The 16,436-nt window shown below is 37.6% G+C and overlaps 1 protein-coding gene across 2 annotated transcripts in view; it reads right to left on the reverse strand.

Annotated features, from left to right (window-relative positions):
- rgs17 (regulator of G protein signaling 17) overlaps positions 1-10,620 on the reverse strand; it is a 49,311-nt gene extending 38,691 nt beyond the window's left edge. Inside the window, exons 1-2 of one of the 2 annotated variants that reach the window (XM_008429191.2) lie at positions 10,393-10,620; positions 474-551 (exon numbers count right to left, since the gene is read on the reverse strand). The gene's annotated coding sequence lies outside the window, so the exon portion shown is untranslated. The remainder of the gene's footprint in view (positions 1-473; positions 552-10,392) is intronic. The other variant, XM_008429190.2, reaches the window with a different exon arrangement.
- Positions 10,621-16,436: the final 5,816 nt, after the last annotated feature.

Here is a 16,436-nt window from a genome sequence, read left to right on the forward strand (position 1 = left end):
TATAAGAAGGTGCGACGTGGACCGAGTTCAGCAGGAGGCTGCAGTGATGCATATGGAGCCTATCAGGCAGACCTAAAGTGTGAAGTGACGATGGCTGAATGCAGATTCAAGAAGAGAGCCACAGGTTGAGCAAAGCAGCCATACAGAATAGCAGTGACCTTTTTTTTATTATTTGTGTTTCTAAGAAAATCCCAGAGGATTTATATATTCAGACAGCAATTCTGAATATATATATAAAAAAAGAGTCTAATTCTTTTTATACAACTTTTTTCAACGGGGATCTGTCCGTTTTTATGTTTCGAAATCCATTTACAGGCATCTGTTACTCCCATCACTTTGTTGTGTGTGTGTGTGTGTGTGTGTGTGTGTGTGCGTGTGTGTGTGTGTGTGTGTGTGTGTTTTAGCACAAAGCACACAGAAATAAAAAGAGAGGTGGACTTAGATGTCTATCATGGATGTGATAATGCTCTCACCAAATCTATCACATTGCAAGGCTCGTCTTCAGTTCAGCTCTCGCCACAGCTCTTTTCTCCCAGTAATTGACTGGCAGCCTGCCAAGGGAAGTGAGAAGAGTTCATTATGATATCATAAAAAAAAAACAGTGATGATATAAGGCTTAATAACCACCGCCTAGAACCTAGTTGTAATTTCTTTGGTATGTTTCTGAGCAATAGAGACAATTAACTACTTAATGTTACCTCTTAAATACTCATTTGCACACTTCTTTTTCTATTTTATGAATCTTTCTGCCTCTCTGATTCCCCCACACCGACACACAGATCATCTAATATCCTGAGTACAGAAGAGGATTAGGGCCACTGAAAAAAACAAAAAGAATTCTGACTGTACAGAATTTTGAGAAAAATTCAGAATTCTGACTTTAATCTCAGAAACCTGAGACCTTAATCTGTGATTAAAGTCAGAATTTCTTTCTTTTTTTTAATCCTTTGTGTATTTTGACATTTTCCAAATGAATCATTAATAATTTTTCTTCCTTTAGCTAAACCAGTGGTGCGGCCCTTTGATTCACAATGCTTTGGGTCTCACTGTATCTTGTAATGTTAACTCTTGGCTTCCATATCTGGTCTCATCATCAGGATAACTCAGGAGTATCTCAGTCTAGCAGAGGTTAAGCTAGAACTCTGTGAACCCAGGCTTGTTATCTGCTGATTTCTAAGTATGCGATCCGGAGAGAAAGGCAGGGAAAACAGACACTTGGGCAAATGAGATGTCAACCATGGCTACAGCTTAATCAGCGGGTTTGAAAAACATGGATTCGGTCACAGGAAGCATATCCATATGTCAGGGAAATTGGATTTAAGTCAATTTGCAGTGTTCGGCTGGCACCCATTACGCTCCCTTCCTAACTGTCAGCCTATAAATTTAATGAGTTTCCGCAAGACGAAATGGAAAAGTAACTTTAAGTCCCTTAAAGAACGGTTTCCATGGCATTTCCATCTTACTCTCTCTGCAGGTAGGCAGACTTGTCTTAAAGAGCTGCGCTTTGGCTCCAGGCTGGATTCTCAACTCTGAGCTGCTGTGCTAAAAGATCCGGACACGTGGGCAGATTTGAAATTGTGCTTTCTCGTGATTTCACCAGCAGCTCACACAGAGTTCCCGTGTGCTGCTGTCTGGAAACCCGGCCGTCAACGTTTATTTGTCAAAGTGCGACAGGCTTCAGATGCGACATCACTGCCATCTCATAGATTGTTTACCACACGGCACGTCAGCTTTTGCTTTCTGCTGCTGCAGGAATACAGGCTGCTTTTGTGACAGATAAACACAGCCGGTCTATTTTCTGCTAAGCCCAGGGCAGGTTGGGTTTAGTTTCACATAAAAAGGCATAAAAATGTAGCATGTTGAAAGAGAAGGGACATTTACTCTCAAAACGACTATAAATGACGGTCAGTTCAATTATATAGCTAACAAAAGCAATGGAGAGCTTTTCAGAAGACATAGTAATCATATTAAAAACTTCTGAGGAGACACATAAAAAAAATATTTTCCACAATCTCGTCGTGAATTTAAACACTTTTTCTCTTAGTTGTTGAAAATGTGCAGTCATGACTTTATTTGTGAACCAATTTGCTTTGGTTTTTTTAGTTTAAGTGAATCACTTGGCTTGTTGCCATGTCAAAAGAAATATCAGAAATACATTCACTGAGAAAAACGATGATGTGTTTTATGCTTATTTTTTTGTTTTTTTCCCCACAGGAGATGTTGTTTTGATCGTCTGACACCAAAACTGTTTTGTGTGAAACCCCCGGAGGTCTGCTGCTGTTTGGCTCACCGAAGACCACAGAAAACACCAGACAGGTGAGGCATAAAGTTGTGTGGGAGCTTAAAGCCGTGTTCAGGTTATAAAACAACACATCAGACTCTGAGTAGAGTTCGGTCTGTCACAGAGCATGGCCTAACTCCATCCAGACAAACTATTATCAGCTATGCACCTTTACACAGATCCATCTCAGAAATTTAAATATTGTGAAAAGGTTCATTTTTTCCCCCACTATTTTCAGAATGTAGAACTCATATATTTAATAGAATTGTATGTTGTGAAATATTTAAAACTTTTAGTTCTTGTTTGTTTTTTTGTTTTTTTTATGAACATGGCTTACAGATGGAGAAAAAAAAAAGATTCAGTGTCTGTGTGTGACGGCTCTCGACTCCAGGCAATGACAGCTCTATCAAAGCTGTTGTTATCCTTGCTGCTGGTGAACCAGTTTATTGTTGCTTTCTGTTTTTCTTTTTCTTTTTTTTTTTTTTTTAAATGCTTGCTTTCTGTGAGCAACCAGCCTCTCTAAAAACGACCTTTTGTGACTTGCTCTCCTTGTGAAGAGTGTCGACGAGTGTCTTCTGGACTTCTGTCCACCCAGCGGTCATCCACATGATTGTGTCGCCTGCTGACCCAGAGAGCTTTCAGAGGCTCAGGAAACCTCTGTGGGTGTTTGGAGATAATTAGCTGATCAGTGTGTGAGACCACGAGTTTCCAAAAAATTTGACTTTGCCGCAATATTCTAATTATGTGAAACCCTGAATTATATTTATTTTCATGATCTGTAAGCCATAATCATTTTTGATTTTTTTTTTTTTGACATCCACTTGCAGAAGCAGGAACATTTTCAAACATGATTTTCTCCACACAGGAGACATATCAAAATAAAGCTTTTCCACACACAAGTGGAGGAAAGTGATTTTTGGTGAGACCAAAACTGAACTTTAGATACTCTGTGTTACTCTCTAAAACCCCTAAAATAAATCTAGTGAGGTTTTTGGTGTTATTGTAACAAAATATATCTAAACATAATTCAAGTAGTTTTTTTAAAAAACAAACTGTGGTGAGCAGAAATCTCCACAGTTTGTAATGATTTCTTAACCAAGAAATCATTACTGATATAAATATGTTATAAAAGTATTACCTTTGTTATAAAAGTATTACCTTGATTGCACTTTAAAAATTAGGTAACTTTATATTATTAAAGGTAAAGTTTAAACAGTAATGCTTTCTTGGTTAATGTCAAGTTGTCATAACAAAGACATTTTGAATAATGTCAACTTTGTATTAAAAGTGTCATAATTTACCGAATGACGCTTTATGACAACAGTCATAAATATTCATGAAGGCTTATTCATGTTCATGACAGGTGTTATGTTATGTTTATGAAAATGTCATGTCAGTCTTATTCACCCCCGTTCAAATAAAGTGTTACCCAAGTTTCTGAGTTTGAATCAAGATTCAGGCTCGCAATGCGGAAAGAGTTGTCGGGCTCTTTAGTATCAGACTCAGCCAACACATTTTTTCCATCACACAGGGTTAGGATCACTAGAGACCCATGTGTTCCTGCAGTCAGTAAGATAAGCTTAGAAAAAAAAGACCAAACAAACTGAAAAGCAATCAGTTTGTCCAGAACTACCTTGACTCTCTCTCTGCAGCACATCATTATTTTCTTGTGATAGACAAGAAAAAAAATCCTTATTTTTGGGGAGGATTTAGTTTGTGCTCAACAAGGAAACAAAACATCCTCTACAGTGGAAAACAGCAGAAATAAATAAATCCACTCAGGCAGAGAAATGACGTCAGTTTTTTTGTTTTTTTTTTGTTGAGGCTCAGATGTTTTTTATGTGCCTTTCATCTGATATAAATTCTTAAATAATAAACAAAATTCCAAACCACCTTTTTTTTGATGTCACTTCTTTTAGTTGGAGTTTTTTATTTTTTTATTTTTAAATATAAAACTTAACTAAGGAGGTAAACTTAAATTGAACTTACTATGGGGTTTAAGGTATTGCTCAGTGTTCAGTGTCTGACATCGCTGCATGTTTTCCTCCAGTCTGTTTAAAACTAAAATCCTGCAAAAATAACCAAAGCTTGAATCCTTGTTTCTTGAATCTTGTGTTGTAGATAATGTGGAATACTTAGGTGTGCTTTTATATTTCTCATTTTGCTTAGCTATCCCAGCTAGCTGAGAAGTTTGTTACTCTCCCGTCTTTCAGTCCAAATTAAGAAGTAAACATGGACATGTTGTGTAGTGTTGCAGAATTTAATGCTTTGTGTTTATCTTTTTTTTTTTTTTTTCCAAATCTCAAAAACAATTTCCCACCTTCCTAAAGCCTTGCCACATCCTAATGTAATAGTTGAGCTGGAAGCACTTGTTTACTCCTTTTATTTCTCAATTACCACCTACTGCAATAATTTCTTTTGCAAATGAGGGGGGATATGATGCATGTGCTTCCCTCCCACATGATGAATTAAGAGGACGCCAGTGTTTAAAAAGCAACGAGAATCAAAGTGTGCTCTGTCATGAGGCAGCAATCATTAATTGCTGCCTCAGCAATTAATGATTCCTCATGAAATGAGAGTTGGACTGCAGAAAACATCAGCAGCTCTGGAGTTCATGGGGGGAGGAAGAAAAACATCTAGATAGTAAACGTGAAATAAACATCATTCACATGCACACAACAGATACCAGGACATATTAATCTGAATAAAGTGATGAGCGATGAGACAAAAAACATTAAAAAATGCATCTATGTAATGAGTTAAATGTTGTTTTTTGCTAGCCAATCTAAAAATCTCAAAAGTTTCCTGTATTTCTACAACAGCATGTTTTCCCAATACACTTTGTGAAAAGGTTCAACCCTTAACTTTAACATATTTGTAGATTGTTTAGCTTAGGTGGAACTGTAAATTGTCTATTTTTTTTTAGTTTCTATCTTAGTTTTGACTTTTTTTTTAAATTAAAATATATGTTCCACAGTCATTACTTAGCACCTGGTCTCCTCGACGTTTCCCAGCCTGAAGCTTACAGGGAGACGGATCTTTGACTGTTCCCTAATCTCTCTATTTCATCTATTGAATGTCCTGGTTCCTCACTTATGCTTTTCTTTTTTTTTTTCTCTTCAGCACATCTTACAGGTTTTCTGAAGGATTTAAATCTGCAGATAAGGATGTATCTTCAGGGAAAGGTATATTGTGACTGCACTTATTTTCAGTTTTCTTACAGAAACTCCCCGATTGCTGCTTAACATCGCCTGTTATCTGAAAGATTTTATGACGGCCCACATTTTAACGCGCTACCCAGGATGTTTGAAACATTAGCAGGCATTACAGCGTTACAGATTCTTATGGTGCTTGACTACCCTGGGTACACCCTACTTCTGCCTATGGGGATTATAGCCTCCACATGCAAAAAGCAATAGAAAACTTGTTCAAACCACAACTGACTTTTATTATATTTCATTATCAGGGACTCTTTTCTTCCTGTTGCATGAGGCATTTTCATGGTGTTGGTGTATTGTCTGTTTTGAGAGGAATGTATAATTTATTTATTAAGTATTACTACAAATAATTCAGAAACCTGAGTTGCAAGGGGTAAAAATATACTTTGGTTTCACCTGTAAGTATTGTTACTGTTGCTCTCATTCTTGAGTTTTAATAACTTTTCCCTGCACCACCTTGGTGAAAACCCTCTAGTTTCTCCTTTGTCAGCAGTCTGCTCACCTCACATTTAGGCCCAACTCAGCTCCAAAGCGAACAAAAAAAACAAAACAAAACAAGAAGGAAAAAGCAGCTAAACCAGTAATGGAAACCCTCCTAAAGCCAGCTGAGTAGAGGATGCCGGATAAGTAGAGTCAGTGAGAAAGGGCAATTATATAGTTTAATCTGACCAAAACACATCGTTCAAATTAAAATCCCTTTTGTAGTTGATCAGACTCAGTGGGACTTAAAAACAAAAACAAAACAAACAAAAACGTTAATTTCAATCTCATGGAGAAAGGTTCATATAGTCTTGGTAATCTTTTGAGTTCTTTTATATTTAATTTTTACTCCATTACCATCCTGCTCACCGTGTGTGTCAGTCAGTGGTGGAGAAAGTACTCAAAAAATGTACTTAAGTAAAAGTACAAATACACAGACAAAAATGTACTCAAGTAAAAGTCAAAGTACCACATTAACATTTTACTTAAGTAAAAGTAAAAAAGTACTGGTTTTTAAAAATACTTAAGTATTAAAAGTAAAAGTACTTGCTGAATGCATTGCCTAATCACTAATATCATTAAGTGTACCGATCATATGATCATATGCCACAGATAAAGCATGTTTTTATTGCGTTTATTCTGTAACATAGTTTAGACTTGGATATGTGATTCTATGCATCATAATTTCAGGGATGGAAACATCTCGTCTCCTGTCCTAACATAACATGAACTTCCCTTTTTTTTCCACACATTTATTTTGAAAGAAATCCAACTGGCAGAGGAAGACATGGAACCAAGGAGCCACGTAGCAGAGTTGTAGTCTGGACCACTGAACCCAAGACCAAATCAAAACCAGCACCCCGTGCTACATGACAATAAAATTTAGTGCACCTATCAAAACTGCTTCTCAAATTGATCTGAAAGATTCACTTGCCCACCTAGATATTAAATACTTAGAGCTGAAATAAATGTAACCAGTATCAATTCAAACTCTTCTTCATTCTGTTTTGCATCCATCTCTGTGCCACAATACACAGAGGTCTCCTGCCATCCCTAAAAAAATAACACCCTGGGCGGTTGCCCATATTGCCAATGTCAGAAATAATTGTCTGCACCATTAAACATAGCAATTAACAACGCTCAACTATGAACACTGTCCAAGGCCCAATAAGCAATAAGTAACCAAGCAGGAGGAGCACCGTGACTGTTCTCATCCTCCCTCCTGCTGCAACGTCTGCCACCATGACAGGTGACAAAAACAAAGAGCAAAGAGCATGCTCTGCGTTCTTACGTTGTTTTATTTATTCACCAATTAAATATAAAGATATTTTAATAAAATAAAATAGCTACTGCAGTGTACTCAGAGCATTACAAGAACAAAAAAAGGCTCTCACTGAGGCTTCAGTACTATAGGACTTAGTCAAGATCCGTCCAGAAGAATCGGATCGTCCATGAATGTCATATTACAATATTGCACTTTGGTCACAGCGTTGTCCCATATATGCGACATGTCAGTCATCGCAGATGCAACATGTGTCTCAGTCAATACAGCTAGCTTTGCTAGCATCACGTCCACGGAGCTTACCTTTCTTTAAGCTTTCCTTCCAAGTGACGTAAAAAATTGGACGAAGTCCCACCGTCTGTGAAAGCGAAGCGCTGCTGATTTTACATGTCGCCATATCTTATGATTTATGCAGCGCTTCCGTACTATTATATTACTGACGCTCAGAGGAAACCACTGCGCATGTCTTGGAGCTCCGCGTGCGAGTAAAGGGGGAGCCGATGGGTGACAACAGACACTAAGTCACGTTATTGCTTGGATTTTTCGGCGCCACCTTAAATCCCTGAACTTCACATTTTAACAGAAAAAAAACACACAATGCGACTTGGATGTAACGAGTAACGCGACAGTTTTGTAGAAATGTAGTGAAGTAGAAAGTACAGATACTTACTGTAAAATGTAGTGGAGTAAAAGTAGAAAGTATCCATTATTAAATCTACTTAAGTAAAGTACAGATACACGAAAATTGTACTTAAGTACAGTAACGACGTAGGCCTACTTGTACTTCGTTACTTCCCACCACTGGTGTCAGTGTTGGTAAAACTGAGCTTGGTCTTCCTTTAGCCTTGTTAGTACATATTTTAAAAACTGGAAGTTTTTAAAATATTTAAAAACTTCCAGTTTTTAAATATTTTAGCCAAAATCAATTTAGCGTGAAATTTCCTCTCCACGCCCCGCAACTAAATAAACGATTAAAATTAAATGGTGTTTTTGCAGTGTATGATTAATGTCACTGGAATAAATGAGAAAGCTGTTTTGAGGCTTTTTGCACATTTAAAAAAAAAAAAAAAGTAGTTTCACTAATTGTGGATGGTGCCGTAAACCTTCCCATTTGTCAGAATAACAAAGTTAAGACTCGCTCGGCTTTAGCGTCTCATGCTGTGGCGTTTCTGCTCATTAAAGGCACTAGGGCTGAAAATTCATTAGCATTATATTTGTCTTAATTAAACCCGTGTTTGTGCTTTCTGATTAAAAAAAAAAAAAAGAAGTTTACTTGGAGCTCATAAAACTCCAGAGTCTCAGGATTAGTGCCTTAATCAAACTCTGGTGCTTACAGCAGCACTTCTACGCAGATCAAACAAAACAAGCAGACTAACCAATAAAGTGTCAAAATCCTGATGATTGTAAGAAGTTCACTACCCTCAGCGTTCTCTGTAGGCCTCTCAACTCACTAAAGCGGACGAGAGTCGTGATGAAGAGCAACCGGGATTTCCATCCAGTCAGCTGTAACTTGCTTTTCCCTCAATTACTTGCTGCAGATGGTAATTTAGATTCTATGCAGGCTTTTCCGTGCAACTGAGTGCTGCCCATTGGGAAGCTCGCCTCAATGAAACAAAGAACAAACCCATCACCCCCCCCAAAAAACAATGTCAAATGCAACAAGTGGAGCCAAAGAGAAGCATTGAAGTACAGAACAAGACGTACTGTAGAGTATTGCTCCAAACCTCATCTTGAATTATGTTGGGGTTTTTTTTTGGTTCAACAGAATAGATGAGAATGAACTAAGATGAGTTCATTCTCATAGTTCTTGTTGATTTCCAAGTACAGCTGGAAATCGACAACAGGAAGCTTGAAAATAAAATAATTTCAGTGTTGGAATGGCTCATTGAAACCTGAAACCTGACAGAAAAGCTGCACCATTTCATACAGAACTGCAACAAAAGACTGTAAGAATAAAGGGAACAAAAATATAAAAATATTCTTCTCAGTTTGGGCTAATTCACACCTTATGTCATCTTAAGACACCTTTCAGAAACACCTAATCAGCTCAAATCAGTGCAACACCATCAGACAGGGAGACTCAAACTCAGTTATTAAATGAAGCCTATGCTAAAAAAACGTGATATCGAAGGAAACCCAGATGACTGCAGTGTTTCTTTCACACTGACTCAGCAATGCCGTCTCCTGAGCAAGGATGTGGCAATGGTGGAGAGAAACTACACCCTACGAACAGCAAAAAAATAAAAAATATAAACCTCAGTGAGAACCAAAATCTACGGAGACCCATAGGGGACATGGAGGATTTGATTTCTTTTGCGTTCCCTCGCAATAAGCAAATACACTCTGGTCTATTTCAAATGTCAAATTTATACACATTTAAAGAGCCACAGTGTTTATTCTTAACTCTTTGGTGCAAAAAAAAAAAAAAAAAAAAAAGATTGAAAATCGATTTGTGTAAGATTGAGATGGAACTGCGCATTAAAATGGCCTTTTAAACCATTCAGACTTTCAACACAAGGAAGACACAATCAAAACTGTCAGATGTCTTCATAACACCGTGAAAATAACTCAGATACACATGGAAAAACCTCATGGAAACCTTATATTATTGCAGAAAGTACAACTGCCACCATAAGAAAGGCTTACAGTATTCAGTTTTGACGCCTGAATTGATCGGTACGTTGCTGAGAGAAAACGCAGGGAACGCAAAAAAATCCTCCATGTTCCCATGGAGGTTCCGTAAAAATCAATAAGACTCCTTAAGAAAGTCATTTTCTTTTTCTCGATCAATTGAAATTCTTAAGATTTCAGGGGGGGGTGGATGCACCCAAATCTCTGGATGCTCTTTTATTTCATTCTACATCTTTGCAACATAAAATTTTTTAGATTAAACTGTCTTTTTTTTTCTTTTCAAGCTCCGTTTTTTAATTCTTTTTTTTTTTCTAATGCTAGCAGCACGGAGAGGACTGTAGCCGCTTAGCGTTAAGGTGACAAATCAAACATCAGCTCCGTTTAAAAGGGTGAGAAAAGCTTAACGTGGTTCCGACTGAACGGACCCGTTGAAGTTGCTCTGGCAACGGGCTAAATCTGGTTACTGGCCATTATTATTATTTTTTTTAAAAGGCATTTACCTCAGATTACTTTGTTGAAGATCGAATCGCATTAATCTGTTGACGGCCTCAGCATGCAAGAGTAGCCTACTCCTCAGGGCTGCTGCCCATGAGTGGACGCCCGGTGATGGGGACCCGGACCGGCCTCGTTCCTCCGGTTTTAATTAAGCTTTTTTAATTACAGAGCAGTAAAAGGTTTGCACAGGGACCAGATCACGTGTTTACCGGTGTTCACCGAAAATCCACTAAATAGCAAAAGACTTACACACTTTCAGAAAATAAAATACAGAAAATACAGAAATTTGCATTTTAAAAATCTTAACTGAACATTTGTCACTTTTAAAACAGATTTTTTTTTTTTTTTTTTTTTTTTTTGTGTACATTTGAAAGACTTGGGTTGGTTCTGACATTCGGTGCGAATTTCATGTCAATACAAGTGAAACTACTTAACTGCATCTGTGGAGGTTTGACAAAAATAACCAACTTCTCCTCATATCTGATGCTAATAATAGATTTTCATTTCCCAATATTCTGAGTCACGTGATTTTGCGATCATCTTTGTGGACACAGTCGCTCAGCGCTGCAGCAGCTTATAGCAGAGCGATCATGGCGGGCAGAGTAAACAGTGAGCTTCTTCTGCGAGTGTGAAAACTCCTCAAAATATCGAGTGAGAGACGAAAAGCAGAGAAGGAGAGGAGCCTTTGCGGCCGTGTCAAGTTGAAAAGACGAAAGCTAAAGCGTCGGCGGGGGTATTTTGTTCTTAAAGGAGAAAAAGGATGAAAAGTCAAAGGATTTTTGATATGCCATCGTGTGGCATGAAGTTTGCTCCAAAAGTTTATGAGGAATTTAAAAAGTTTAGTAAAGCTCTCGTACTTTCTTTGCAGCTCTGTCTGTTGCCAAATGGTGGGTCACAACGTCACAGGTAGATAAATGATAAAACGAAAACATAAAATTAAGTTAGGTAAAAAATAACAATAATAGACAACTATAAAAATGGCAGAAAATACAAAAAAAATAAAATAATACATGAATAAAAGACACACTTAGTTTCAACTGTAGCGATTTCCAAAACTTGAATCTGTTAAGTGCTAATTTCCCCCCCGTTTTTATTGTTTTTTTTTAACTGATGGTTTAAAAATCCCTCCAGACCTCACAGACAGCTGAAGTCTAATGGACACAAAAATCAGCCCGTCGTCTACGGTCAGCTCAGTCCTCGAAACCCAAATCCTGAGGAGATCTGGAAGGAAAAAAGGAATAATAATAATTTTAAAAAAGTTGTGGACAAAATCTTGAATATTTTTTGTTATCAGCTGTCACTATAGCCGAGTGTCTACTAACAAAAGAATCTTTAAAACTTTATCACATTATTTTTGCCGTCTTTTGGTTGTTTTCCTGCCTGTTTTTGCTTGTTGTGGACCATATCTGTGCCTGAATATAAAAGTTTTGATCGATTGTTAGACACTGATATGTTACGCGAAAGGTTTCTGGACAGCTCGGGATGAGGCCAAAGGTCAAACTTCCTTTCTCTATGCTGCATTGTTGTTATACGTTAAAGCGTAGCCTACATCATCACAAGAGGTGTTAATGAATGCGGTCGGCAGTGCATGCAAACAATTACAGCAGCACCAGAGCAGGTGGAGTGTGTAGGACTGGGGTTGAAAACGATAGTCGTTTTTCTTTCTCTTAGTTTACACACAGACAAGGCTGCAGTTCTTTGACAGGAAGTAATCAGCGTGAGGGGCAAGTGTCACGAGCGTGCAGGAAGCACCGCTTCTGTGATTAACCTCACGCCTGTGTAGGAAGAACAAAAGTTCAGCAATGTACAACCCAGGGAAAAAAAAAAAGAAGCAAAACAAAACAACGAAATCGCTGCTCTCCATTTACACTCAGGTTCTGTTGTTGTCGAGAAGGAAAATCTCGTATGTGACACAAAAGCCGTTTGGTTGAATAGAGGAACGTTTAGCATTGTAAAACAGTGCAAAGATAACAGAATCATTCATAACGTACAGACAAAATTGGCTTATTAAAAATGTCATAAAAGATTATTACGTAACCGTCACATAAAATCTTAAAGTCGTCGAAGGAAAACTCCACAGGAAAATCGACGCCGTTCCTCTCAAACCTGCAGAGAGAGAGAGAGAGAGAGAGAGAGAGAGAGAGAGAGAGAGATCTGTCAGCTCTGCTGGAGTAAACGGCCTGCCTTTTATTCTCTCCATAAATTCTTAGTCAAATTCGCATCTGGACTGTTTGATGGCCGTAGGAGCGAGTCGATGCCTTTTAGTCGATGGTTTTATTACACTCCGTTTCATGGCTGGGTGAAATGACGCCCTGAAAATTAGACCCTCATCGCCGTGCCTGTTTTTGATTGATGTGATGTGAGAGATGTCCAACGTTTTCAGCAGAAGGCGGATTTTTCTCCCCATCAGTCCTGCTCTTTTTTCTGATGTCTAATTCTGAGTGTTGAAATGTTCTCGTTTTTCTCTCCAGGTCTGATTGCAGCTGCGCCCATCAAAAGTCCTGCATAAAATTCCTGACTTATCATTAAATATTCATGTTTTTCAAGTCAGTCAGTGAGTGAATGCTTCTTTTTAGCTCTGCTTCTTTTCTGTTTATGTCTTGTTGATGGTTTATTTCTTATTCTTCTGTGAGTGAATTTAATTTCCCTCACTAAGTTTTTAAAAATTTTTTTGAAGCATCATTAGTAACGTTCGTTTCTGGTTCCGTTTTTTTTTTTTTTGCTTTGACAGTTTTCAAAACGTACTAATAAGTTTCTCGTTTTAAATTTTTCAATCTTGTTCGCAGCAGAAAGCTTTTGAATTTCCCTTTTGAAAATGGCACAAATTCTGTTTATTTTCTTTTGTTGGGGCACAAATTTGCTTCTATCAGCTGCGTGCAACAATAAAAAAAAAAAAAAAGAAAGTCTGCAAGCCTTCCCTTCTGACTGCCAGCACTTATATGTTTTTGTGAACATGCAAGGTTTAATGAATATTTGCTTTTCATTCAGTGTCCTGCTGACACTTATTAGGAAATGTGGTTTTTCATGAAAGGTTTTTCAGTGACAGTACGTCATTAAAGTGAAGCCTGGTGTCTCTAGTTTGGAATCTAAGATTTCTAATTATGAAAAAGCTCTTCTAAGAAAAATTAGCAGATTTCAACAAACCACTACTTCAATGCTTTCTCCTCCTCTGCAAGCGCAAAGTGGCAGTGAAAGGAGATCAGCTTTGGGTGGCCAGCCACCAACTCAGAATTTATCTTGTAAATCTTGGAAGAGAGACAAATAATGCAGAGCAGATCCTCGGATAACTTTTTATGTCAAAGGCATAAAGGAAATCATTAAAACCAAAGAAAATCATTCAAATAATATGTATATAATGAAAAGAGAGTAAAAAAGAGCAGCATGGTCATTATGCATGTTGTTGGTGAGGTTACTCCATCTATTCCAATATTACTCTATTGAACCTTTGAGTGTGTTGCAGAATGATTTCTAAAGTCATGCCTCATTGCAAAGGCAACAAAACCATGTCCATTTTCTTACATTTTCTGATCGACACAAATCATTTGAATCTAAATGATCAAACAACTCTCAGAAGTCAAATTACCTTGGTGTAATTTTGAATTCATTTTTACATTTTGGGACTTGTGACCTATCCAGGCTGTATCTCTGTCTCTCACCCAATGCCTGCTGGAGATAGACACCAGCCTGAAACCCTGCAAGGGCAAGCTGATTTGGACAATAGATGGATTAAAAATTTGACAAAAACTTGAAGACATTAGGCAATGTTTCAAAAGCAATCACGCATACAGTGGGGAGAACAAGTATTTGATACACTGTTGATTTTTCAGGTTTTCCCACTTGCAAAGCATGTAGAAGACTGTAATTTTCATCATAGGTACTCTTCAACTGTGAGTGATGGAATCTAAAACAAAAATCCAGAAAAATACAATGTATGATTTTTAAATAATAAATTTCCATTTTATTTTGTGAAATAAGTATTTGATCAACTATCCACCAGTAAGAATTTTGGCTCTCAGACATGTTAGTTCTTCTTTAAAAAGCCCTCCTGTTCTCCACTCATTACCTGTATTAACTGCACCTGTTTGAACTCGTTACCTGTATAAAAGATACATACATACCTGTATGTCTAGACATTGTCATTCATTCAGTATTTCAATTACAATGTGCATTAATAAAGCTGCTAAGTTCAGATCAAGCCAATGCCTTGTTAGTGGACTGTGAGCCATCTTTAGTATTATTCAGTGAACTTACTAATTACACAAAGTGGGGCTGCTGGCTGTATTGATTCCTCACATCTCTATCTTAAATCAGCAAAGTGACTGGAAAGGGAGAGATTACTTCTGCAAAAAGATAAACATCTGCATGAGTACAGAGAGGAATACAAAATCTAACTCATAATACAGATCCGATTGCCATGGATACCATGTGTGAAACGTGACGTGGACACAACTCGGATGACCCTGGAGTAGAATCAACACCCAGCATGCACCAGAGTTCCTGGACGTTTCTGTATGCCGGTATTTTAAAGACCCTTTTTTTGTTTTTCATTAATCGTTTTGAATGTTAAGACATGTCGGTGTCTTAACATCTTGGCATAGACCTTCATCCATGCAAAAGTACAAACGTATGCAGTAACAAGTGAAAGAGAAGGTCAAAATCAAAAAGCAAGATGTTCAAAAACAAGGGAAAAAGTAATCAGTAGGACAAGAGACAACATGCCTGTACATAACCAAGAACATAATTTGCTTATCACTTTTCTGTTTTAAAAGGAGTGAAGACGTATTTAATCCTGCCCCTAATCCATGTTTCTGTCATAACAGCTTTGCAACATGCATTATGTTTCTCAGTGCAGTTATTGTGTTTGTCAGTTTTGGTCAAAGTTTGAACAAAAATTATGCTGTTTAATCTGCAAAATGACACCATATTTCAGAACCAGTACAACATTTGGTGAGCTAAATGAAGGCCTCTGGAATTATTGTATTTCTCTCTAATTGACCTAACGTCACTCGGAGACTGCCTCCGGGCTGCAGGTAAGAATCTGCAAATCAAACTTTAATAAGAAAGGCCAGGTTCTCGGTGGGAAAAAAAAAGAGTTGAAATATTATTTTTTTCAAATTCTCTCAGGTTCTGCCTGAATCTCGTGATTGTCTCTCAGCTGTGAAACAAAAACTGACAGCCTCATCTATATTTCCCGCACGGAGATGGGATCCTTTCATCCAGTTTGCTGCGAGGAAAAAAAACACTCCGCAGAGAACGATTTAGGTTTCATGTTACATGACAAGATAAATAATGTTGGCCAAGATAATCTGGCAAACAGTTGCAATTAAAATTGATGTTTTTAATGAGTTGCAAGTTTTAGTCTCTGTTATGAACCAAGTTCCTTTTTAAACTAAAATGATTGACAACTTATTTGAAAGGGAACGCTTTGTCATTTATTTGATAAATCAATCACTCGAGTAATTTCCAATTATGCAAGTTTAGAGCTAATAGTTTATGTGGTTAGAGCCTTATGAAGCATTTCATGCTGATATTATTGTTAGGAAGGATTTAAAGAGCTTTAAAGCTGCCAAACATGTCAAGCTGGGAGATAAACAAGGAGAAACACACCAGCATTTAAAGGGAGGGATATATTTTGTTTGTTTCAGAATTTATTGCTGAAGCTTTTAAAAAAGAATGGCTCAGCCTGAACCCCACAAAGACAAATAGGGCTGATTATCATCCAAACAATTCATTCATGACATGAATGGGAAGCCTTATTTAATGAGAAAACCATTCCTGAAGTGCGTCTTGGTTGATTCAAAGAGTAATGGATTCCAGGCTTCCAGGAGGAAGAGGAAATGACACGGGCTGAGGGAGATCGCACTGAGAACTGGGAAACAATCTAACAAAATAACTAGAGAGAGAAACACAAGCTAGAGCAACTAAGAATGGACTGGACACAATGAGTAAACATAACCAGAATCACTAACTAAAGTAAAAACAGAAACAAGACAGACAAAGTGATAATGAAACAGGATCAGCCATGTTCCTGTTGTACTTCAGCAGGAAC

This window comes from Poecilia reticulata, linkage group LG15, assembly GCF_000633615.1.
Source record: "Poecilia reticulata strain Guanapo linkage group LG15, Guppy_female_1.0+MT, whole genome shotgun sequence".
Lineage (NCBI taxonomy): Eukaryota > Metazoa > Chordata > Actinopteri > Cyprinodontiformes > Poeciliidae > Poecilia > Poecilia reticulata.